Source organism: Salvelinus fontinalis, unplaced genomic scaffold (genome assembly GCF_029448725.1).
Source record: "Salvelinus fontinalis isolate EN_2023a unplaced genomic scaffold, ASM2944872v1 scaffold_0005, whole genome shotgun sequence".
Taxonomy (NCBI): Eukaryota; Metazoa; Chordata; class Actinopteri; order Salmoniformes; family Salmonidae; genus Salvelinus; species Salvelinus fontinalis.
The window spans coordinates 920,518-944,581 of record NW_026600214.1 but is presented as its reverse complement, the minus strand read 5'-3'; the positions used below and the strand labels follow the sequence as shown (position 1 = coordinate 944,581).

Genomic DNA, 24,064 nt, shown 5'->3' with positions numbered 1-24,064 from the left:
GAACTTATTCATTATAGTACAGAACTTATTCATTACAGGACAGAACGTATTCATTACAGTACAGAACTTATTCATTATAGTACAGAACTTATTCATTATAGTACAGAACTTATTCATTATAGTACAGAACTTGTTCATTAGAGGACAGAACTTATTCATTACAGGACAGAACTTATTCATTATAGTACAGAACTTATTCATTAGAGGACAGAACTTATTCATTATAGTACAGAACTTATTCAATATAGTACAGAACTTATTCATTATAGTACAGAACTTATTCATTATAGTACAGAACTTATTCATTATAGTACAGAACTTATTCATTACAGTACAGAACTTATTCATTATAGTACAGAACTTATTCATTATAGTACAGAACTTATTCATTACAGTACAGAACTTATTCATTATAGTACAGAACTTATTAATTACAGGACAGAACTTATTCATTACGGGACAGAACTTATTCATTAGAGGACAGAACTTATTAATTACAGGACAGAACTTATTCATTACAGGACAGAACTTATTCATTAGAGGACAGAACTTATTCATTATAGTACAGAACTTATTAATTACAGTACAGAACTTATTCATTACAGGACAGAACTTATTCATTACAGGACAGAACTTATTCATTACAGGTTATAACTTATTCATTACAGGACAGAACTTATTCATTATAGTACAGAACTTATTCATTACAGGACAGAACTTATTCACTAGAGGACAGAACTTATTCATTATAGTACAGAACTTATTCATTACAGGACAGAACTTATTCATTATAGGACAGAACTTATTCATTATAGTACAGAACTTATTCATTACAGGACAGAACTTATTCATTACAGGTTATAACTTATTCATTACAGTACAGAACTTATTCATTATAGTACAGAACTTATTCATTATAGTACAGAACTTATTCATTATAGTACATAACTTTTTCATTACAGGACAGAACTTATTCATTACAGGTTATAACTTATTCATTACAGGTTATAACTTATTCATTACAGGTTATAACTTATTCATTACAGGACAGAACTTATTCATTAGAGGACAGAACTTATTCATTAGAGGACAGAACTTATTCATTAGAGGACAGAACTTATTCATTATAGTACAGAACTTATTCATTATAGTACAGAACTTATTCATTATAGGACAGAACTTATTCATTACAGGACAGAACTTATTCATTATAGGACAGAACTTAGTCATTACAGGACAGAACTTATTCATTATAGGACAGAACTTATTCATTACAGGACAGAACTTATTCATTATAGGACAGAACTTAGTCATTACAGGACAGAACTTATTCATTACAGGACAGAACTTATTCATTATAGTACAGAACTTATTCATTATAGGACAGAACTTATTCATTACAGGACAGAACTTATTCATTACAGGACAGAACTTATTCATTACAGTATAGAACTTAGTCATTATAGTACAGAACTTATTCATTACAGGTTATAACTTATTCATCACAGTACAGAACTTATTCATCACAGGACAGAACTTATTCATTATAGGACAGAACTTATTCATTATAGGACAGAACTTATTCATTATAGTACAGAACTTATTCATTACAGGACAGAACTTATTCATTACAGGTTATAACTTATTCATTACAGTACAGAACTTATTCATTATAGTACAGAACTTATTCATTATAGTACAGAACTTATTCATTATAGTACATAACTTTTTCATTACAGGACAGAACTTATTCATTACAGTACAGAACTTATTCATTACAGGTTATAACTTATTCATTACAGGTTATAACTTATTCATTACAGGACAGAACTTATTCATTAGAGGACAGAACTTATTCATTAGAGGACAGAACTTATTCATTAGAGGACAGAACTTATTCATTATAGTACAGAACTTATTCATTATAGTACAGAACTTATTCATTATAGGACAGAACTTATTCATTACAGGACAGAACTTATTCATTATAGGACAGAACTTAGTCATTACAGGACAGAACTTATTCATTATAGGACAGAACTTATTCATTACAGGACAGAACTTATTCATTATAGGACAGAACTTAGTCATTACAGGACAGAACTTATTCATTACAGGACAGAACTTATTCATTATAGTACAGAACTTATTCATTATAGGACAGAACTTATTCATTACAGGACAGAACTTATTCATTACAGGACAGAACTTATTCATTACAGTATAGAACTTAGTCATTATAGTACAGAACTTATTCATTACAGGTTATAACTTATTCATCACAGTACAGAACTTATTCATTACAGGACAGAACTTATTCATTAGAGGACAGAACTTATTCATTAGAGGACAGAACTTATTCATTATAGTACAGAACTTATTCATTACAGGACAGAACTTATTCATTATAGGACAGAACTTAGTCATTATAGTACAGAACTTATTCATTATAGTACAGAACTTATTCATTAGAGGACAGAACTTATTCATTAGAGGACAGAACTTATTCATTATAGTACAGAACTTATTCATTACAGGTTATAACTTATTCATTATAGTACAGAACTTGTTCATTATAGGACAGAACTTATTCATTAGAGGACAGAACTTATTCATTAGAGGACAGAACTTAGTCATTATAGTACAGAACTTATTCATTACAGGTTATAACTTATTCATTATAGGACAGAACTTATTCATTACGGTACAGAACTTATTCATTATAGTACAGAACTTATTCATTATAGTACAGAACTTATTCATTATAGTACATAACTTATTCATTAGAGGTTATAACTTATTAATGGGTTCCATGTTTCATCACAATATTGTTTAGAACGTTTGTTTTGGACCGATGCCTGACTGAGCATTCTACTCAATGCATCGTCAATGAGCGCTGATGAAGATTTTCATCAAAAGTCCATTACAGTGGCTTGGAAATACAATGACATTCAACAGGAGGCAAGTAATTAGTAGGAAAACCTTTTGTTATCATTTTGATATCACCAGATTGACTTTAGATGTAGTTAGCATTTAGTGGCCGCTGCCAACATACTGACTCAACTCCAGCCACTTTAATAATGGGAATTGATGGAAATTATGTAAAAATGTATCACTAGCCACTTTAAACAATGCCACTTAATATAATGTTTACATACCCTACATTACTCATCTCATATGTATATGTATATACTGTACTCTATATCATCTACTGCATCTTGCCATCTTTATGTAATACATGTATCACTAGCCACTTTAAACTATGCCACTTTATGTTTACATACCCTACATTACTGATCTCATATGTATAGACTGTACACTATACCATCTACTGCATCTTGCCTATGCTGTTCTGTACCATCACTCATTCATATATCTTTATGTACATATTCTTTATCCCTTTACACTTGTGTGTATAAGGTAGTAGTTGTGGGATTGTTAGGTTAGATTACTTGTTGGTTATTACTGCATTGTCGGAACTAGAAGCACAAGCATTTCGCTACACTCGCATTAACATCTGCTAACCATGTGTATGTGACAAATCAAATTTGATTTGATTTGAGCTAGCTAGATAAGATTGAGGGGAGGCCACCGGATTTCAGCTAGCTAACGTTAGTATTGCTAGCTATTTTTGGACAGAAACTTTGTTAGCTAATGACAACATTGCCGTCTGTTTAAAGTAAATCTGACAACATGATAATTCTGGGAAAGTTGTTTCCTACTAAATATTTGACTACTTTAGCAATGTCATGGTATTTCCAGGTCACTTTAGTGTAATTTAGACTAAACAGTAGTTAGCCTCCGTCCAGAACGACTGGGCTTCTCACCACTTTAGGGCTCCACTATGGCTCCTCCGATAGAGGACGGCTTGAGAACGTTCATAACAATGAATCCAGAATTCGAAATAATGTCACGGGTCTGGCTCGGATCTGATTGTCAGGGGTATGTGTCATTTTAACTGACTTGTCTGGAAGGGCCCATAGAGATCCGAACGCGACTGCTGAGAGAGAGAGAGAGAGAGAGAGAGAGAGAGAGAGAGAGAGAGAGAGAGAGAGAGAGAGAGAGAGAGAGAGAGAGAGAGAGAGGGAGAGGGAGAGACAGAGAGAGAGAGAGACAGAGAGAGAGAGAGCGAGCGAGAGAGAGAGAGAGAGAGAGAGAGAGAGAGAGATTGTATAATTTATGCCGCTGCTCTTGCTTTTCATGAGAGTGGTGCGTGCAGCTTGTTATTGGCCAATCATAAGTCATCAAAGTTCCATGTGTGGCAGGAGTTAGGAGATATCTAATGAGAAGTTAGGCGATATCTAATGAGAAGTTAGGAGATATCTAATGAGGAGATATCTAATCAGAAGTTAGGAGATATCTAATCAGAAGATATCTAATCAGAAGTTAGGAGATATCTAATCAGAAGTTAGGATATATCTACTGAGAAGTTAGGAGATATCTAATGAGAAGTTAAGAGATATCTAATGAGAAGTTAGGAGATATCTAATGAGAAGTTAGGAGATATCTACTGAGAAGTTAGATATCTAATGAGAAGTTAGGAGATATCTAATCAGAAGTTAGGATATAATCAATCAGAAGTTAGGAGATATCTAATCAGAAGTTAGGAGATATCTACTGAGAAGTTAAGAGATATCTAATGAGAAGTTAGGAGATATCTAATGAGAAGTTAGGAGATATCTAATGAGAAGTTAGATATCTAATGAGAAGTTAGGATATATCTAATCAGAAGTTAGGATATAATCAATCAGAAGTTAGGAGATATCTAATCAGAAGTTAGGAGATATCTAATCAGAAGTTAGGATATATCTAATGAGAAGTTAGGAGATATCTAATGAGAAGTTAGGAGATATCTAATGAGAAGTTAGATATCTAATGAGAAGTTAGGATATATCTAATCAGAAGTTAGGATATAATCAATCAGAAGTTAGGAGATATCTAATGAGAAGTTAGGAGATATCTACTGAGAAGTTAGGAGATATCTAATGAGAAGTTAGGAGATATCTAATCAGAAGTTAGGAGATATCTAATGAGAAGTTAGGAGATATCTAATCAGAAGTTAGGAGATATCTAATGAGAAGTTAGGAGATATCTAATGAGAAGTTAGGAGATATCTAATGAGAAGTTAGGAGATATCTAATGAGAAGTTAAGAGATATCTAATCAGAAGTTAGGATATATCTACTGAGAAGTTAGGAGATATCTAATGAGAAGTTAAGAGATATCTAATGAGAAGTTAGGAGATATCTAATGAGAAGTTAGATATCTAATGAGAAGTTAGATATCTAATGAGAAGTTAGGATATATCTAATCAGAAGTTAGGATATAATCAATCAGAAGTTAGGAGATATCTAATGAGAAGTTAGGAGATATCTAATGAGAAGTTAGGAGATATCTAATGAGAAGTTAGGATATATCTAATCAGAAGTTAGGAGATATCTAATGAGAAGTTAGGAGATATCTAATGAGAAGTTAGGAGATATCTACTGAGAAGTTAGGAGATATCTACTGAGAAGTTAGGAGGTATCTACTGAGAAGTTAGGAGATATCTACTGAGAAGTTAGGAGATATCTACTGAGAAGTTAGGAGATATCTACTGAGAAGTTAGGCAATATCTACTGAGAAGTTAGGAGATATCTACTGAGAAGTTAGGAGATATCTAATCAGAAGTTAGAAGATATCTAATCAGAAGTTAGGAGATATCTAATCAGAAGTTAGAAGATATCTAATCAGAAGTTAGGAGATATCTAATCAGAAGTTAGGAGATATCTAATCAGAAGTTAGGAGATATCTAACCAGAAGTTAGGAGATATCTAATCAGAAGTTAGGAGATATCTAATCAGAAGTTAGGAGATATCTATTTAGAAGATAGGAGATATCTATTTAGAAGATAGGAGATATCTATTTAGAAGTTAGGAGATATCTAATCAGAAGTTAGGAGATATCTAATGAGACGTTAGGAGATATCTAATCAGAAGTTAGGAGATATCTAATCAGAAGTTAGGAGATATCTATTCAGAAGTTAGGAGATATCTATTCAGAAGTTAGGAGATATCTATTCAGAAGTTAGGAGATATCTAATCAGAAGTTAGGAGATATCTAATCAAAGGAAGATGGAAGATGGTGAAGGATAGGCTAAAACAACCAAGAGCCAACAGGCAGGCAGGCTACTACTTAATATTATGAATGGAGTTATGTGTTACTGTAGGGTGAGAAAGTGCATGCACTGCAGCATAGTTAGCCTAGCTAGCTAACGGTAGCTAGCTTAACTAGCTTCTCTTCCCGGTTTGATCCAGTCCAAGACAGGTACTATGTAATCATATTTGATCCAGTGTCACGTTCGTTGAAATGAGCGGACCAAGGCGCAGCGTGCATAGAGTTCCACATGTTTATTTAAATTAAACTTACCAACAAAACAATAAACATCAAACGAAACGTGACGACTGGAGTGCTCACAGACAACTACACAAAAACAAGATCCCACAAACTAAAGGTGGGAAAAAGGCTGCCTAAGTATGATCCCCAATCAGAGACAACGATAGACAGCTGCCTCTGATTGGGAACCATACCCGGCCAACAAAGAAATAGAAAAACTAGAATGCCCACCCAAATCACATCCGACCTAACCAAATAGAGAAATAAAAAGTCTCTCTAAGGTCAGGGCGTGACACCCAGTCCAAGACAGGTACTATGTAATCATATGTGATGCAGTCCAAGACAGGTACAATGTAATCATATTTTATCCAGTCCAAGACAGGTACTATGTAATCATATTTGATCCAGTCCAGGACAGGTACAATGTAATCATATCTGATCCAGTCCAAGTTACAGGTACTATGTAATCATATCTGATCCAGTCCAAGACAGGTACTATGTAATCATATCTGATCCAGTCCAAGACAGGTACTATGTAATCATATTTGATCCAGTCCAAGACAGGTACTATGTAATCATATCTGATCCAGTCCAAGACTGGTACAATGTAATCATATCTGATCCAGTCCAAGACAGGTACTATGTAATCATATCTGATCCAGTCCAAGACAGGTACTATGTAATCATATCTGATCCAGTCCAAGACAGGTACTATGTAATCATATTTGATCCAGTCCAAGACTGGTACAATGTAATCATATTTGATCCAGTCCAAGACAGGTACTATGTAATCATATTTGATCCAGTCCAAGACAGGTTCTTTGCAGAATAATATAAACTGGTCTGAGACCAGGCTGGGGAGCAGGGAGGAGTATTTGATGATAAATAACCTAGCTATGGCAGCTATTATAGCAGGAGTCTGATTGGTTAGTTGATGTCTCTCCATCACTCCTCCCTGGTCTCAGACTAGTTCATGTTATTCTGTTTGTAAATCCGATAGACTCCATTTAGTATGATAGGTTACGTTTGGTATGGTTACATAAGACAGGTGGTTAATGAAGGCAAAAACGAGAGGGCAAGAGTTTCTACTGTTAGACACTACCAGAGTTTCTACTGTTAAGTCAAAGATTAATTAATTAATCCAAGATGGACCACAGCCTGTTGTTTCCAATGGAAGCATATTAATCATAGTGGGCAGAACATCATAGTGGGCAGAACATCATAGTGGGCAGAACATCATAGTGGGCAGAACATCATAGTGGGCAGAACATCATAGTGGGCAGAACATCATAGTGAGCAGAGCCAAACACGAGTTTGAGATCAAACGTTTCATAGATAAGAAAAATTAGCAGAATGTCGTCCAAAATCCATCTCGCTCCATCTTCTCCCACTGCTGGGCACTGGGCTTCCTCTCACTACCATATTTGGTAGTGAGTGGAAACGTCAACCCGGATGCTTCACATTTATACATCCTGTGAAATATCTGTCTCATTGTTCAATCTGTGGTTTAGTTAGACACCACCATGGAAAATGTACAACGATTTCCAAACTGTGGGGTGGTAGCATTTCACAGCGTCTGAACACGCAACAGTGAAACATATTTTTTTTATTAAATCGTAAGACCAAGAAACAACAACAAATAAATCTAAAACAGAAAAACAGCAAACATTAAAAACTGTAGCCTACATTCAAACAAAGTCATGAGGCAAAGACAAGGATAGCAGAAAATAACACGGAAAACGTTCACTTTCAAATATAACTGATCAAATGTGGATTTACATACTCTTTTGTAACATTTAAAATATAAGCGTTATTTTAATATATAAAAAAAAAGTGTGTTCCCTGACCGGGAATCGAACCCGGGCCGCGGCGGTGAGAGCGCCGAATCCTAACCACTAGACCACCAGGGAAAGCTCCTTATACCAGGACAGCATGACTTTTCACTTGGTTACTCAGCGCTGGTTTACAGCTGGAAGTTCAACTTGTCGCTCTTTCTTTGAAAGAAACAATAACCACATATAAAAGTTATCAGTATCTTTGCAATGACACATCCAAAAGCTGTGTGCACGGCTTCCACCTTTCAGCACTGTAGGCTTTCTGTCTGGTAAACAAGCAAACTTTAGTGGAAGTCGGGTGACGCTTGTGGAGACTTTAACGTTAGCTATATGGTTTACAGCTAGCCAGCTAGCTAACGTTAGCTATATGGTTTACAGCTAGGTAGCTAGCTAACGTTAGCTATATGGTTTACAGCTAGCTAACGTTAGCTATATGGCTTACAGCTAGGTAGCTAGCTAACGTTAGCTATATGGTTTACAGCTAGCCAGCTATCTAACGTTAGCTATATGGTTTACAGCTAGGTAACTTGCCTTGTGAAGTCTTTAACGTTAGCTATATGGTTTACAGCTAGGTAACTTGCCTTGTGAAGTCTTTAACGTTAGCTATATGGTTTACAGCTAGGTAGCTAGCCTTGTGAAGACTTTAACGTTAACTATATCGTTTCCAGCTAGGTAGCTAGCCTTGTGAAGACTTTAGCGTTAGCTATATGGTTTCCAGCTAGGTAGCTAGCCTTGTGAAGACTTTAACGTTAACTATATGGTTTACAGCTAGGTAGCTAGCCTTGTGAAGACTTTAACGTTAGCTATATGGTTTCCAGCTAGGTAGCTAGCCTTGTGAAGACTTTAACGTTAACTATATGGTTTCCAGCTAGGTAGTTAGCCTTGTGAAGACTTTAACGTTAGCTATATGGTTTACAGCTAGTCAGCTAGCTAGCTAGCTCTGGCCTTTAATCAAGCTGTTCCACTCTGATGTTGATGAAAGCCCGACTGTCTAGCAGAACCAGCAGCAGGAGAGGCCCGGGCGGGTGGAACAACGGATAAAAGTCGCCGAAAACAGCAAACTCTGAAGGTGGGTCTTCGATGACGAGTAGGGTTGACAGGAGGATCCAAGGACAACGTGTTGCATCAACAACCAGGTATGTACAGCAAACATGAACCAAACATTACAGGGGCAACAGGCAGCGTAGTCTGTGTTGTATTACGTTCACTACGGTCATACAGAAGCCATATATCTATATATATCTATATATCTACAAGTATCTATCTATATATCTAACTAACGTTATATCTATCTATATATATATATATCTACAGTATCTATCTATCTATATATATCTACAGGATCTATCTAGTTAAATAAAGGTTAAATTAAAAAAAAGATATGTCTATCTCAGTCTGACTGTCTAATGAGCCAATGCCAATAGCTAAATGGCGTCGATCAGTTATTACTTTTACCTACCTATTTGTCCATCATCATAAATACTTGAATGCGTCTCTCTGTGACAAAGGTTATGTCCTGGATGGAACCCTATTCCCTATATAGTGCACTCAGGGCTGCCAACTTTTGAAGAAAGCTTGGAGTGAGATTTTGGGGTGCTGCCCAAAGAAAATGTTACTGTTTTAAAGCGAATTTGGTGCAGTTCTACTTATTTTGACATGGAAACAAATCACAGGTCATGTGTATTCAGAATGTTTTGAATATTAAATTAACACTCAAAATTTGACAACTTTGTTACTTTGAGATTTTGGGGGGGATGAAATTTAAAGTATGTAAATATTTAAAAAAAATGTGTAGGTGGTTTTACACTTTATTCAGACATTAAATTAAATCAGATTACAAGACAGGTGAATGGGGAAAACAGTAGGAAGGTCAGTGGGTTGATTACTGTTCTCTAGGAACAGTAGGAAGGTCAATGTATTGATTCCTGTTCTCTAGGAACAGTGGGAAGGTCAGTAGATTGATTCCTGTTCTCTAGGAACAGTGGGAAGGTCAGTAGATTGATTCCTGTTCTCTAGAAACAGTGGGAAGGTCAGTAGATTGATTCATGTTCTCTAGAAACAGTGGGAAGGTCAGTAGATTGATTCCTGTTCTCTAGAAACAGTAGGAAGGTCAGTAGATTGATTCCTGTTCTCTAGAAACAGTAGGAAGGTCAATGGGAACGCTCTGCACAGGAAATACTTATATTAATGGTTGATGGCAGTGGGTGACCAAATCATAGATTGCAGTCTCCTTGTCCATAGACTGCTTTCAAGGTAAGGACACAAACATTTAGATTGTAGTACATTTTAGGTGAGCTATCTCTTTAAAATAGGTCTGGAACAAAATCCTGCTTGCTCTCCAGGAAATACCACGACGGACGCGGTGCAATTTAGAAGCAGCCCAAAAACCCGCAACGCGCGACCAAGAGTATGTGAGCGAACCAGAGCTGGAGTGGAGCCAGTTTACTGCAGCTCGGAGCTCAGGGCGAAGAAGCATAGTAAGATAATCAAAAGCTGATAAGCTTCTATGTTGTTCACCACAGTCGTCGTGTTAGGGATATCTAGGTGAAATGTCCAACGTTTTACTGAAAATTCGGGACATTCTTACTCTGGGAAATCTATGTGAAATATCTATTTCTCTTTAAACCAGGACATGTTACTTTCAATTTTTTTTGTTTCCTTCGTTACAGGTTATGATAATCTACCGTCTGAAGCTGAGGTAATATCCCTTGACCCAAGGACTGTACCTGAAACGATAAAAGATCACCGGTGAAGTGTTCATTAGAAAAGTCCTTATCAACCAGTGGAACAGAAGAAGAATTCCTCACTACCAGACAGACTGTCAGAACATCATGTCTAATAGTTATCTATGGGACTGATACCAGTGTGAAGAGCTGGTCATGTCTAATAGTTATCTATGGGACAGATACCAGTGTGAAGAGCTGGTCATGTCTAATAGTTATCTATGGGACTGATACCAGTATGAAGAGCTGGTCATGTCTAATAGTTATCTATGGGACTGATACCAGTATGAAGAGCTGGTCATGTCTAATAGTTATCTATGTGGGACTGATACCAGTGTAGAAGAGTTGGTCATGTCTAATAGTTATCTATGTGACTGATACCAGTATGAAGAGCTGGTCATGTCTAATAGTTATCTATGGGACTGATACCAGTGTGGAAGAGCTGGTCATGTCTAATAGTTATCTATGTGGGACTGATACCAGTATGAAGAGCTGGTCATGTCTAATAGTTATCTATGTGGGACTGATACCAGTGTAGAAGAGCTGGTCATGTCTAATAGTTATCTATGGGACTGATACCAGTATGAAGAGCTGGTCATGTCTAATAGTTATCTATGGGACTGATACCAGTATGAAGAGCTGGTCATGTCTAATAGTTATCTATGTGGGACTGATACCAGTGTAGAAGAGCTGGTCATGTCTAATAGTTATCTATGGGACTGATACCAGTGTAGAAGAGCTGGTCATGTCTAATAGTTATCTATGGGACTGATACCAGTGTAGAAGAGCTGGTCATGTCTAATAGTTATCTATGTGGGACTGATACCAGTGTGAAGAGCTGGTCATGTCTAATAGTTATCTATGGGACTGATACCAGTGTGAAGAGCTGGTCATGTCTAATAGTTATCTATGGGACTGATACCAGTATGAAGAGCTGGTCATGTCTAATAGTTATCTATGGGACTGATACCAGTGTAGAAGAGCTGGTCATGTCTAATAGTTATCTATGGGACTGATACCAGTATGAAGAGCTGGTCATGTCTAATAGTTATCTATGGGACTGATACCAGTGTAGAAGAGCTGGTCATGTCTAATAGTTATCTATGGGACTGATACCAGTGTAGAAGAGCTGGTCATGTCTAATAGTTATCTATGGGACTGATACCAGTATGAAGAGCTGGTCATGTCTAATAGTTATCTATGGGACTGATACCAGTGTGGAAGAGCTGGTCATGTCTAATAGTTATCTATGGAGGACTGATACCAGTATGAAGAGCTGGTCATGTCTAATAGTTATCTATGGGACTGATACCAGTATGAAGAGCTGGTCATGTCTAATAGTTATCTATGGGACTGATACCAGTATGAAGAGCTGGTCATGTCTAATAGTTATCTATGGGACTGATACCAGTGTGAAGAGCTGGTCATGTCTAATAGTTATCTATGGGACTGATACCAGTGTAGAAGAGTTGGTCATGTCTAATAGTTATCTATGGGACTGATACCAGTGTAGAAGAGCTGGTCATGTCTAATAGTTATCTATGTGGGACTGATACCAGTGTGAAGAGCTGGTCATGTCTAATAGTTATCTATGGGACTGATACCAGTGTGAAGAGCTGGTCATGTCTAATAGTTATCTATGGGACTGATACCAGTATGAAGAGCTGGTCATGTCTAATAGTTATCTATGGGACTGATACCAGTGTAGAAGAGCTGGTCATGTCTAATAGTTATCTATGGGACTGATACCAGTATGAAGAGCTGGTCATGTCTAATAGTTATCTATGGGACTGATACCAGTGTAGAAGAGCTGGTCATGTCTAATAGTTATCTATGGGACTGATACCAGTGTAGAAGAGCTGGTCATGTCTAATAGTTATCTATGGGACTGATACCAGTATGAAGAGCTGGTCATGTCTAATAGTTATCTATGGGACTGATACCAGTGTGGAAGAGCTGGTCATGTCTAATAGTTATCTATGGAGGACTGATACCAGTATGAAGAGCTGGTCATGTCTAATAGTTATCTATGGGACTGATACCAGTATGAAGAGCTGGTCATGTCTAATAGTTATCTATGGGACTGATACCAGTATGAAGAGCTGGTCATGTCTAATAGTTATCTATGGGACTGATACCAGTGTGAAGAGCTGGTCATGTCTAATAGTTATCTATGGGACTGATACCAGTGTAGAAGAGTTGGTCATGTCTAATAGTTATCTATGGGACTGATACCAGTGTAGAAGAGCTGGTCATGTCTAATAGTTATCTATGGGACTGATACCAGTGTAGAAGAGCTGGTCATGTCTAATAGTTATCTGTGGGACTGATACCAGTGTAGAAGAGCTGGTCATGTCTAATAGTTATCTATGGGACTGATACCAGTGTAGAAGAGCTGGTCATGTCTAATAGTTATCTATGGGACTGATACCAGTGTAGAAGAGCTGGTCATGTCTAATAGTTATCTATGGGACTGATACCAGTGTAGAAGAGCTGGTCATGTCTAATAGTTATCTATGGGACTGATACCAGTATGAAGAGCTGGTCATGTCTAATAGTTATCTATGGGACTGATACCAGTGTAGAAGAGCTGGTCATGTCTAATATTTATCTATGGGACTGATACCAGTGTAGAAGAGCTGGTCATGTCTAATAGTTATCTATGGGACTGATACCAGTGTAGAAGAGCTGGTCATGTCTAATAGTTATCTATGGGACTGATACCAGTATGAAGAGCTGGTCATGTCTAATAGTTATCTATGGGACTGATACCAGTGTAGAAGAGCTGGTCATGTCTAATAGTTATCTATGAGACTGATACCAGTGTGAAGAGCTGGTCATGTCTAATAGTTATCTATGAGACTGATACCAGTGTAGAAGAGCTGGTCATGTCTAATAGTTATCTATGGGACTGATACCAGTATGAAGAGCTGGTCATGTCTAATAGTTATCTATGAGACTGATACCAGTGTAGAAGAGCTGGTCATGTCTAATAGTTATCTATGGGACTGATACCAGTATGAAGAGTTGGTCACTTTTAATGGACTTGGTGAATGATTACTTTGTTAATCGGACGATTTAATATTATTGTCTTGTAGACAAATATTTATTTATTTTTGTGTGAGTTTCCTTCTAATACAGATGTGGTAGGAATCGTAAGGGACATCATCATTATACCTGTTAATAGTTATTTTCTATAACTTTGTGTGAAATCTATTTCTTTTTTTAACAGCATGTACAACATGCCCTTTGTGTTTTATAGAAACTCAAGGTGTTTAATGTGAATGATTATATGCTTACTGCTAATGTTTTTGTAATGTCTATATTTTTCATGTTTTCTATTGTTTTCTAAAAATACATTAAGTAGATTTAATTTTTAATTGGTCTAGGGGGGGTGTAAGAATATTTAGAAGATAAATACACAATGCAGAGACAGAGTACAAGAGGTCAAATGATGAGAGTCAATTGAGGACTAACGATGAAGGGAAATAGTGTTTTTTCTGTAATAGGGATTTATTGATCAATGGTTCAGAGACATGGGAGGAATATGTCTTCTGAAATAGGATACTTGTTATTTGGCCATTGGCTAGTTTTATTGGAAGGAATTCTAATTTGTCAACCACAAGTTCCTTATTTTCTCCCCCTACCACTTGACTCTTCCATTTTTGCGGTAATGCTGCAATTAGTTGGTTGTAATTCTGGGTAGAGCAGACATTTCCATATATTTGTGTTAGCTGCATGTGTGACATAACTCCACCAGTCCTATTTATGATATAATTTACAAAGATTATACCATTCTTTCCATAAAGATTTTTTTTTTTTATCAATTAGTATATTTGAGATTAACCATAATATTTGTTGTAATATTTGTTCTGTATTTTCTGGTGGATTTAAATGAAATAGCGAAACTACTTTCTATGGATTGTTTTAAAAGTAGCTATTTTTTGAGGGGAGATGAAAAGTTGTAATCTAAATCAAATCAAATCAAGTTTATTTTATATAGCCCTTCGTACATCAGCTAATATCTCAAAGTGCTGTACAGAAACCCAGCCTAAAACCCCAAACAGCAAGCAATGCAGGTGTAGATGCACCTTCACATAGTGGGGAAAAAGGGAATAAAGGGAAAAAGGCCATTCTTGAACATGAGGTAAGACATTATTACTAAACTGCTAGAGAACCAGTTTGGATTTAAGTATAACCTTTCTATGACTGAAACCTTCAGTACGAGGTCTTATGCTTTAATATTTAATAATTTCTGCCCTCCGAATTCATATTTATTATATGAATAGGCCCGTTTAATTTTGTCTGACTTGCCGTTCCAAATAAAATTGAATATTTTTTGCTCATATGATTTAAAAAACAAGCAAATTGTGGTTCCCACTATGTGAAATCAGTTAGCAATAACAAGTAGTCATTCTGTATGGTTATCATGTATCATACATGTCATTTAGATGTTTATACTTTACAATACAAGTGTTATACATATTTTATACTTTACAAACACACATTTTGTTTCTGTAGTTCTCAAAATCCGTATATAGTAGACAAAATCTCTAGGTTTACCAAACGGTTAAGTGGTTAACCATTTGGTATTTATTGCCTTACTTCCCTAATCTTACCTCATTTGCACACACTGTATATAGATGTTTTCTATTGTGTTATTGACTGTACGTTTGTTTATTCCATATGTAACTCTGTGTTGTTGTTTGTGTCGCGCTGCTTTGCTTTATCTTGGCCAGGTCGCAGTTGTAAATGAGAACTTGTTCTCAACTGGCCTACCTGGTTAAATAAAGGTGAAAACATATATATATATATTTTTAAACATCAAGCGCAGTTGGATTAAGTGATGGTCAAATGTATTAAAACAGAATGAGAAGTGAATCATATGAAACGTGTTGTGAGTGTTGCATTGTGAAAGATAATGACTTTAAATGAAAGGTATTAAAACAGAATGGGAAGAGAATCATATGAAACGTGTTGTGAGCGTTGCATTGTAAAAGATAATGACTTTAAATGAAAGGTATTTCTAGATTAAACTGATTAGGTTTTGGTGAAAAAGTTACTGTGTGATTTTGTGTCTTGTACTTTAGTCAATTCAAAATGTGCTTAAAGTAATACAAACAGCCTTTTGATGATCTGTTTGGAGTTTAGTACTAAAGAGTTGTGAAATGTTACCACATACTTGTGAAAATAGTACCAAAGCGGTAAGAAAACTAACTATACAAGCTTTTTAGGACGCGGTTTATGGTATTTACTGTGTTTCAAATCATATTTAAATAAAGCTTTCTGAAATGTTACTGTTTCATCCACAAGTGACCAAGTTACCAAGTGGTGCCTGGAGAAGTAGATATTCTCTAATTTTACAAACGACCTGCGAAGGAAAGGAGCCGGTGTGAAAAGTTCTGTTTTCCTATAGTTTTGTGTGGGTTTTCCTACATCTTTTGGGGGCGGATTCACTCTCAAATCACACTTTGTGTGATGACCAAAATTGACCAAAATTGATTGATTGACCTAAGTCCTTAACAATGCTTAAACCACACCAGGAGACTGTTTTTATAGGTCTGGGAAAAGATCTCAAAAATATATTTTTGTGAGGCTGTCTATTAATGAACTTTTTGTTGAAAACAAATATTTGAATGGGAAGAGACTGTCACTGGTAACCATGGTTAAAAGGAGGCTATAATATAATATTGTTTGGTCTGTAACTTACCACCCTCCACATGGAGAAAATCACCTGAGATAATTATAACACGCAAAGTAAGAAAAACTATTAAATGTATCATTCTAACATTGCCTGAAATGATGAATAAGACACTAATGAGATAGACCTCCACTATAACAATGTAGATGTACAGTTTATGGCATATATGACGATAAACGTATATGACGATTACCCCTCCCAACTTTACGCAAACCACCAGCGGCGACCGCTGGGCGATGACCAATCATATCGAGTGGTTCCCGTGACGATGACCAATCATATCGAGTGGTTCCCGTGACGATGACCAATCATATCGAGTGGCTCCCGTGACGACCAATCGTATCGAGTGGTTCCCGTGACGATGACCAATCATATCGAGTGGTGCCCATGACGAATCTGACGCGCTGGGATCTAGGGCTGGAGACTTTCTCCAGCAAAGATGGCTGACAGAAATACTAGGACGGAAGAAAATGTAATTAATGATAAAGTCATAACGATTCATGCTAAAAATGTACAGTTGAGAGGAATGTGTTAGCTAGATAGTGTAGAGACAAATGATGAGGCATTTTTTTGTTGTCATAAAGTTACTTACGAAATTCGCTATTCAGCAAGATAGCTGACTAGCTAACATTAGCCAGCTAGCTGACTAGCTTTATTGGTGTTGTGACATGAGTATGAAATTGTAATTTTGGTTGTTTAATGTTTTAGGGACTCCTGAAACAACCAGCAAACCAGACTGACGTCTTGTGAAACAGTGGATGTAAATAATCAAGCTAGCTAAAGCATTTACTACAAATTGAATGTACAATTTTGTAAGCTTGCCTTGCTGATATTTGCAATGCAGATGAAGTAACGTAGCTAGCCATTTTCTTGCTTATTGTGCAGTGGAAGATATAAATACCTGTATGCCTATAAGTTAGATGTGTAGCCGATCTGTGTATGGACCCTAAAACGTTTTGGTATACATATTAGTTCAGAACCTAGCTATGAACCTCAGCTATCATAGCCAGTTGTATCAACTTCAAAACAGTCTGAATGACATTAATGAAGCCTATGGATTGAGTAGAATATAATATAACTTTGTGCCAAGGTTGCAAGTCGTATATACATGTAGTTATTGAGATCCCACATTGTAGCCTGTACATTTACTATATTCACTGATCATGTACTCTACCTTGGTAAATAAAGGTACAGTTCAGGTATGAATGTCTTTGAGGTTATTCTTCAGTCACATCCAATACCAGGAGTATCAAATTCCAGTCTTTGAATGATGCTGTGTCTGCATGTATGTATTACAATTATACACTTCAACAGTGTTTACCAATCTTGGGCCTGGGACAACAATTTTTACACATTGTAACTATGCAATAGACTAGAAACATGATTTAACTAGTTAAAGACTGATTTGTAATTCATATATACAGAAATAGAATTTAAAAAACACTACACTACACTTCCTATACATCATGTAAATACTCTTCAGTCATATCCAACACCAGGAGTATCAAATTACAGTCTTTGAATGATGCTGTGTCTGCAGGTATGTATTAGAATTATATACTTCAACAGTGTTTACCAATCTTAGTCCTGGGACATCAATGGTTACACATTGTAACTAATAGACTAGAAACAGGATTTAACTAGTTTATTCATATATACAGAAATATATATATTTTTTAAACAGTACACTACACTTCCTATATGTAAATACATTAAAACCAGTTCATCTCAATATCTAATTTCCTTCATATGCATTGATCTGATATACACAGGATAGTATTTCATCAAATGAGAGACTTAATGTCAACCAGTAGAGAATGTGAAACGCTTTATTGAAATAAGTTCATTATACAAGTGGTATAAATATTGTAATATTATAAATCCAAGTTCAATCTGTACTTCAATGCACATCTGGTGTGCATTATAACAACAGAGGAAAGAGGTGGGAGAAAGGTGTAGAAGACAGAAAGGGAAAGAGGTAAGAACAGAGGCAAATGGCATATGATTAATGAATCACAGTGCTAACCTAATATTCTCTCAGTTCATCACTATTACATCATAGTGTCTCCTAACCAGCCTTGGGCTCTCAGTCGGCCCAAAGGTTATTTTAAGAGCAGGTGAGGTGGCGATGACATCAAAACATACCCGTTTAACTCTGTGTTGTTGTTTGTGTCACACTGCTTTGCTTTATCTTGGCCAGGGGCCTGTTGCACAAAAGTAGAATTAAGACATCCGGGATAAATGACTCAGCTGAGCTCAATGAAGCCAAAACATGTGCGTCCAGGCTTAATTGGTTGCACAAAGACCAAGCCAGGATGAGCAGACACGGATTCATTAAGCCAGGTGAAACCAATCCTGGATAGGTGCGCGCTCACGGCTCACTCAAATAGACCCCGCCACAGATCACAGATTAACTGATTTACCATGGCAACTAGAGCCGCGTACTTTTCCCCGTCGGAAGCACAAATCCTCATGGAGGCATACGAGGAGGTAAAAGATATAATTAAGAAGAAAGGCAACACCGCCACAGTGATAAAGCAAAGAGAAAAAGCGTGGCAAAGTATTGCAGACCGCCTGAATGCGTAAGTAGTGCACAATTACACACTCACCGCTCCGCTGAAACATCACAATTACAATTCAAATATTTAATTCACATCTCCAAAAATGCAGTTGTACTGTAATTATGAAACGGTTAAATTTTTTATTGAAATGCACTGCAGATATGAGTGAAATTGTGTAAAGTAACTCCATCACACTGTATAAAGCTATGATACATTTTTTGATATTTTTACTGAAAACAAGACAAAAATACCAAGTAATTTTTTGCAGTGTGACTCCATTAAATGTGTGTGTGTGTGTGTGTGTGTGTGTGTGTGTGTGTGTAGATTAAACATGAACGGGCCAAAACGGACATGGCAGCAGGTCAAAATCAAATACAAGAACATTCTGCAGAATGGTATGGTCCCTGACTAATATTTAACAAAGCACAAGCATATATTGTACCCAGAAGGTGCCTGCTCACACATTGTCTGTACTGTTTTAGCAGTGAAAAAGAATACCCACAGACAAGGCACGGGTGGTGGGTCACCAAAGGCTGACCTTACCCCAGCAGAGGACATGGCCTTGGAGCTAAATAAAGGCAGGCCCGTCTTAGAGGGGATCCCTGGGGGGAAAGAGACGAGCATAGGTTCCTCCCAAGATGCCACCCACTTCATTCAAGGTATGTCCTTCCATCTCTACATGGGATACAACCACATTCATATTGAATCAATTTGGACTGTCTGACTTTGGTTTACCTATTGCCTTGCAGTGTCTGGCAGCACTGTGTTCCTGTTAGAGCCACCAGCACAAGCACCAGACGATGCTGATCCAGTGAGTACTCCATCAAAGGCATACTGTAGGCCTGGCATGTCTTGTCTACTAGCTTCAATATGAATCCGATTAAATGTGATAGGGTGAAGGCCCCAGTGCAGCAGCAACAGCACATGATGGAGACGATGATGAGGAGGAGACCATCTCTCTGGATTCCAGAAGGCATGAGGTATCATGTTAAGACTGTGAAAGTACTATTTACTCTACAATGGTGAGGAGTCCTCATCAAAATCAAAAAATCTAATTTCTTTTACAGGACCCAGATGCTATACAGTGGGAAAACCAGCCTGGCAACATAGTGCGTATTAATAAAAGGACACCACATCCTGCCAAATTCCAGCTGCGCTAATTGTATTGTGTTCACAGAGCTCACAAGCTATCAGAAAGTTGTATGGCAACCACCTCCGGCGCCAAATAGAACTGGCAGACATAGACATTCAGTACAAGAAGAAAAAGATGGAAAATCTTGCACTGGAGTCCGAAATAAAAAAGAGGACAATTAGGAAACTGGACCTTGAAATAAAAAAACTTGAGAGGGAGGTGAGATATGCCTTCAATGTACACTGTATGCTAACTGTAACACAAATGTATTAATCATTATTTTTCTTTCCTCCCCCAGCTCCAAGAAGATGACACAGCTCAAAATAAAAATTTGGTATATTCTCGTAAAGTCAAGTGAGCCATGACATATGAGCTCTTATTGTGAGCACACAGGACGGTGGCATCTTTCTAAGTTTTTTTTTATTTTCCCAGCAATCAGTACAACCAAGTCATCGTTATAAGGCATCGCCCTCTTTTGCCCACCCCCCCAGCACCAGGTGTGGCCACTAGCCTATATGAAGGCCCAAAATTGTGTGTTCCTTTCTGCTCTGACAATGGCATGCCCATTCGTGCGAGATGTGGTGGATGAAGAAGCACTTGTGCTGAGGAGAGCCTTCAGGCGAGAAAGGGTCTTCAGGGACCGGTTGGACCCACTGGCCTTCCCTGATGACCATCTATATGAAAGATACAGGTTTTCTGCAGATGGCATCAGGTATCTATGCAGACTACTGGGTCCCAGGATTAAGCACCGCACTGCACGGAGCCATGCACTGAGTGTGGAGCAAATGGTTTGTGTGGCCTTGCGCTTTTTTGCTAGTGGAGCCTTCCTGTACTCAGTGGGGGATGCAGAACAGCTGAACAAGGCCACAATTTGCCGCACAATAAGGAGTGTGTGTCTGGCTATCAAAGCATTAGCAGATGTCTTCATCTCCTTCCCTGGCCACAGAAGACTCTGTGACATCAAAGAGGAGTTCTATAGGATTGCAGGTAAGAGGATCTACAAATTACAGGACAACTGTTAACACATAGTAGGATACTCATTACTTTGTGTGAGAGGTTTCCCCAATGTCATTGGTGCAGTGGACTGCACACACATAAGGATAAAAGCCCCCTCAGGTGCCCATGAGGCCGATTTTGTGAATAGGAAATCCTTTCACAGCATTAATGTTCAGGTGAACATAACTTTTTGATATTGTCCATTGACGAACACTCTGCATTGCCAGTGATGTGCATTGATTGGTGTAATATTCCTCATCTTATGATTTCAGATGGTCTGCAATGCTGACTGTGTGATCAGCAATGTTGTGGCAAAATGGCCTGGCTCAGTCCATGACTCCAGAATCTTTCGGGCCTCTGAAATCTATCAGTGCCTATCACAAGGTAAGCCACACAACCCCTATTTATAACCATCATGGCTGTGTCAAGAATATCACTGTGTTTATGAGGTAGTAATGATGAGATTTTGTGTTGACAGGTGAATTCTCTGGTGTGTTGCTGGGAGACAGGGGGTATGGCTGCCAGCCTTTTCTCCTGACACCTTTCACAGACCCCCAGGAAGCACAGCAGGCCTACAACCATGCCCATGCCAGGACCAGGGCCAGAGTTGAAATGACCTTTGGCCTCCTGAAGGCACGCTTTCACTGCCTTCACAAATTAAGGGTCAGCCCTGTTAGGGCATGTGATATTACTGTGGCTTGTGCTGTCCTCCACAATGTGGCCTGCCTGAGGAAGGAGAGGGCCCCCAGAGTGCCACCAGCCATGGACTGGGACAATCCGGCAATCTTCCCTGATGACGACAGTGGTCGGCTGCTGAGGGACCAATATGTGTTGAATTATTTTAGTTAGTATGTGTGCTTTCAATTTTGGTTAAATATGTCCTGCGGTGGCAGAGGAATTTGGTTTTTTTTGGGTTCGTTTTTTTACGAATTTGGCCTCTTATGATGTTTGTGCGGTATACTGTGTGTAATACAAGGCTGCAGGGAGGCTACTGCATCCATTCATTTGTCTGTTCAGTTGATGTGTATGGATTTGTCCTGCATTTATTTTAGTGTGCAGACATGCAGGGTGTGTTATATACAGACCTTTGAATGTGTATGTATCATTTTGTATAATATGCTTGGATTCTGTGCTTTCCATCTTGTAGAGTCACTGTGACTTCAGTTTCGAAAGGAGCTGATGGTTTACCTGCTTTGTTTTGTCCTTATTCAATAAAGGAACATAATGTTACACATTGTGTTTTTATATTCATATGGAATGTGTATTTGTTTATATGACAGAGTACTAGGGCCACACTGAAGAAAAAGGATAAAGTCATAAATTTATGAGGCTGGTTCTTTCTGCAGAAAAGCTACATATTGTTTTTACAGTTTTGATACTTATGACAATGTGATACTTAATATTCTGGCACATCAGCATGTCTTTGTTTATGAAACCATACTGAAGTACAATTTCACGAAATGCCCCACATCTGTCATTTTAACAACTGTCCTCCTTTAAAACAACTGGTTACAATATTATGACTTGTGTTTTTTTCCCCTCTGTGGCCCTAATATTCTATCATTTTATATATAGCCTTATAGTCTATGGGAAACTGTAAATTATCTAATGATAGCAACATCATCTAAAAATCATTTTTTATCCAAAATCATTGAAATTAATGATCACAAACGTTTAAATAATAACAGTGGGTCTAGTTATATGTGATAACAATGTATAGTGAGCAGTGAAATAACTATTGGTTTCCATTTGTGGTGACTGCTGACTGACATTAGGGATGAGATTAAATAGATCCTGGAATTTAGCCTGGTCTGGAGCAGGCTAGCTCCACAGAATAAATCTCCATGGTAATTTATACCATAACATATCCTCCTGCCCCCTATCCATCTTTAGTGCAACCGGATTACGGATCAATTGAGCCAGGATCACCAAGATATCCTGGCTTAATCCCTTATCCTAGTTTTGTGCAACAGGCCCCAGGTCGCAGTTGTAAATGAGAGCCGAATAAAAATAAATAACAGAAAACAAGGCTTAAACATGCTAACACTCTGTCATCATAATCATCAAGAGGTGAAATGCAAAACTGACCTGGGATCATTAACTCTGGGACTACTACATCTACTACATCTCTATTTGAATGTAAAGCATCTCTTTAATAATACTTCCTGTATAATATAAACTGACCTTGGATCATTAACTATGGGACTACTACATCTACTACATCTCTATTTGAATGTAAAGCATCTCTTTAATAATACTTCCTGTATAATATAAACTGACCTTGGATCATTAACTCTGGGACTACTACATCTCTATTTGAATGTAAAGCATCTCTTTAATAATACTTCCTGTATAATATAAACTGACCTTGGATCATTAACTATGGGACTACTACATCTCTATTTCAATGTAAAGCATCTCTTTAATAATACTTCCTGTATAATATAAACTGACCTGGGATCATTAACTCTGGGACTACTACATCTCTATTTCAATGTAAAGCATCTCTTTAATAATATTTCCTGTATAATATAAACTGACCTGGGATCATTAACTATGGGACTACTACATCTGTATTTCAATGTAAAGCATCTCTTTCATAATACTTCCTGTTGACCTGACCAAGTGACCTCTCACCTCTGATCATGCTGTGCCCTGTATGTAGCCAGTTCAGATGCGGGAGGGGTTCACTGACACAGCTGATATAACCTAGAGGATTTAGGGAGAAGGAAAGAGAGGGAT

The 24,064-nt window shown here is 37.4% G+C and overlaps 2 long non-coding RNA genes and 1 other non-coding gene across 3 annotated transcripts; 2 read left to right on the top strand and 1 right to left on the bottom strand.

The window, feature by feature from the left end:
* Positions 1-8,212: 8,212 nt before the first annotated feature.
* trnae-cuc (transfer RNA glutamic acid (anticodon CUC)) lies at positions 8,213-8,284 on the bottom strand. The gene has a single exon. It is a non-coding gene; the product is annotated as a tRNA-Glu (tRNA).
* Positions 8,285-17,018: 8,734 nt separating this feature from the next.
* LOC129842006 (uncharacterized) lies at positions 17,019-17,835 on the top strand. The gene is made up of 2 exons (XR_008757447.1): positions 17,019-17,105; positions 17,342-17,835. It is a non-coding gene; the product is annotated as an uncharacterized LOC129842006 (long non-coding RNA).
* Positions 17,836-21,620: 3,785 nt separating this feature from the next.
* On the top strand, positions 21,621-22,552 carry LOC129842004 (uncharacterized). Its single transcript, XR_008757446.1, has 2 exons — positions 21,621-21,706; positions 21,801-22,552. It is a non-coding gene; the product is annotated as an uncharacterized LOC129842004 (long non-coding RNA).
* The last annotated feature ends 1,512 nt before the right edge of the window (positions 22,553-24,064 follow it).